Genomic DNA, 3,444 nt, shown 5'->3' on the forward strand with positions numbered 1-3,444 from the left:
CCCATCTTTTGCCCATGACCTTTTAAAATCTGAGAGCTTCATGGAAATTTAACAAAAGTGTAACCACATTAGTCTCTTTAAACGGTTCCCACTTTTTCTTCTTCCTAATTGTCAGAATTTCACTGTGGAAAACCTTCCCCTCCTCCCTCTACTTTAAATTGTCTCCCCCACTCCTGCCTTGTTTGAGAGCACTATATCACTCTTCCTGGGAAGTCTGGGTCCCCTCAGAAATGACCCACCTCTATCCCCTGGCTTTAGCCTCTGCTGACCTGAGAGTGGGTAGAAAGAAAGGGAAGAAGACTGGCTAGGACCCACCAGCTCTGGGGAGAAGCAACCCTCTTCCCCACCTGGTTATTTTGCTCCAGGGGTCTGATGAGAGGCCAATGCCTTCCCTTCCCCCATCCCAATTTCTTGTGTATCTTGAGCAACAGAATGAGAGCTTCTTCGGACCACTGGTGTGCTACCGTTTCTCTTTTGTGTGCAGCGGGTATTGTGTGGGTAAGTTATTGTTATATTGTGCTCCTGTGATAAATGGACCTTTGTGAGACACTTTTCGCCCTGTGTGTGCTGGGTGAGAGGGAGGGAGTCTTGCCTGAGTGACTTCTCACAGAAAGCTCCAGAGGTGCTCAGAGCTGATAGCCTAGGCCTGGCAGGCTGCTCTTTCATTGGCATTCAAAGGTGTCAATCACTGTGGCCCTGCCAATCAGCTATGAACTAGGTATCTGTAAGCTATTAGCCTTCTTTGTTAAACAGAACACTGAACCCTCCGAGGACTAAACAAAGAATGGCTCTGGAAAGGCAGTTGCTAGGTGGGCAGGGGGCAGTCATGCCAATGTCACTAACCCAAACCCTTTAGTTTCATCTTCCTTCTTCAGGCCCTGTCTCTACTTTATGCCTTACATTTAGGCCAGTCCTAGGTCCTTTCAATTCTACCTCTGTCATTTCCCTCCCAAGTGCATTTCTTCTTTCCACCCCTACTGCTGCTGTCTTTGTTCAGCCCTCAACACCTCTCACCTGGACTATTAATCAGTCTTCTAACCAGTTTCCCTGCCTCAGTTCTCCCCCCAACCACCTCTTCAATCCAGTCTCCATCCTGCAACAAAATCAATCTTGTAAAATTACAAATCTGATTGTGTCACCTCCTACTGAAAATCTTTCAACCTCTTCTGTGGCTCTTAGTACCCATGGGATAGTCCTAACTACTTAGCATGGCACCCAGGGCCTTTCATGATACGGTCCCTGCCAAATCCGTAGCCTCGTTTTTGGCTCCCATTTCACACCTAGTCCCAATGAACTACTTTGTAGGTTTCTGAACATGCCATTCTTGGCTTTGCTTCTGGGCATTTACACATGACATTCCCTCTGCCTGGAACACCCTGCACACATCACCTTCTCTCCTATCTGTCTAGCCAAGTCTTACTCATCCCTTAAGACTTCAACTAAACTCCCTCAGCCCAAGACATGTATTTTACTTATGTCTATATCTCAGATGCCTAGCACAGGGTCTAGAATATAACAGATCCTCAATAGACATTTGCTGAATAAACGAATGAATGAATGCCCCCCAACTCAAGTAGCTGTGTGCAAAATTTTCTGAGGGAAGCTGACAGAGTAGATCGGTAGCACCCCCACCATGGGAGGAAGATCTCTCTTCCCTCCCATTCATATCCTCCTTATTACACTGGGTTGCAATTCCTTCTTTAAAATGTCAGCCTTCCTAAATCACCTGTGAGCATGTCGAGGGCAGGGCCATGTCTGATCCACCACAATCTCCTATCTAGTCCCCAGCATAGTGCTTGGAACATAATGAATGAACAGGCCTCCCAAATGCCTGAGAGTTTTGTCCCTTGTCTCATATCCCCATACTCCCTTCCCCACAAGTCCCCACCACCAATGTAGCCAAACTGTCATACACTTGGCTTCACAACCATATAAGGCTCCTTTTCATCCTTGACACTTTTCACCTGCATTCTTCTTGCTTGGACTTCCCTTCCCACACAACCACCCACCCAAATCCTGCTATTTCTTTAGGAACCAACTCAAACTCTCTCTTTTCCAGAAACTTTTCATGCATCCACTCCAGCCCACTGTGAGTAGTGCTAATGATGCGCACCCATCTCACTTAGCCCTCGGTGTGCCCTTATGTCACTCAGAAGAAGACCAAGACTCAGAGAGAGAAAGGACTCTCTCAAGGGCACACAGCATTGTCAGTGGTAGAACCACTACCTGAACCCAAGCCTCCAGTCCATGAATCTTCCCACTAGCCAACATATACGCCTTGTTTCCTCATGTAGACTATAATTTCCTTTAAGGCAGTACTGCGTCTTCCACCCCTTCATCTTTCCAGGGCTTTACTAGAGTGTCAAGAAGGCTCTAGAGTCAGGCTGCCTGGGTTTCTATCTTGGCTTCATTGGTTACTAGCTGTGTGACCTTAGGTAACTTAACCACCCTAAATCTCAGCTTCCTATATGTAAATGAAGATAACAGCGGTGTCTACCTCCTAAGATTTTTGTGAAGTTTAAATGAGATAATGCCTGTAAAGTACCTAGAGCAGTAACCTAACACTTAGTGTACACTCAATAAAGGCTACTTTCTTTGTTGTTACTATTCTTAATATTAACAAATCCTTACTGGTAATTGCTGATTAAAAATTACAGTGTGGGAGTTACTGGGAGTGGGAAGGAGTGAGGAAAGGAAGTAAGCAACCGGACCAGTCTGAGATTTGGTGGAATCTAAACAAGGTTAGTGGCGGGGCAGGATGTTTGTACGTCTGAGTTCCTGGTGCCATGTGACTCTGTGAGGGCCCCAAGCACATGGTTCCATCGGGGCGGCTCAGCTTCCCTGACTCTCGCTGAGCTATTCTCAGCAGCCTATAGGGGGAGCCAGGAAGCTAGGACCCGGGAGAGGCTGCTGGAAATCTTACTAAGGGCAGAAACGACACCCCATCACTACTACCCGCCTTAGCCCACAGTCTTGCCCCCTCCAGGACACTCTCCAAGCTCTGTCCTCTACAGCAGCTAAGCTGGGAGCTGTCCTTCAGCACCAGGGCCGCCTTGGCCTCCGGCAGGACGGTGACGGCGACAGCGGAGTTAGGGACACGGGACTGGTCCGATCTGCAGCCGGCTCCAGCGTCGCGTAGTCACGGGGACGGGGGAGGCGACCCAGGGAGGCAGCGAGACGCTACGGAGATACCTCCTGCCTCCAAAAATCACCCTCAGAAGTCCCCTAGCTTACGGGGGTAACGAGTGGCCGCCCTGGGAGGGCAGGCGGGCGCCCGGGTTGGCAGTGGAGGGGCAGAGCCAAGGCCTGAGACTCAGCTTGTGGCGTGTGCACGCCGGGAGCGGGCGGATGAACGGAGGCGCTGAAGTGAATGGAGTTGGGGGTGGACTGGAAACATCCCCAAACAGCACAGGCTGCGGCCGGCGGGGGCTGGGAGGGTGGGAA

This window comes from Rhinolophus sinicus, chromosome X (genome assembly GCF_036562045.2).
Source record: "Rhinolophus sinicus isolate RSC01 chromosome X, ASM3656204v1, whole genome shotgun sequence".
Lineage (NCBI taxonomy): Eukaryota > Metazoa > Chordata > Mammalia > Chiroptera > Rhinolophidae > Rhinolophus > Rhinolophus sinicus.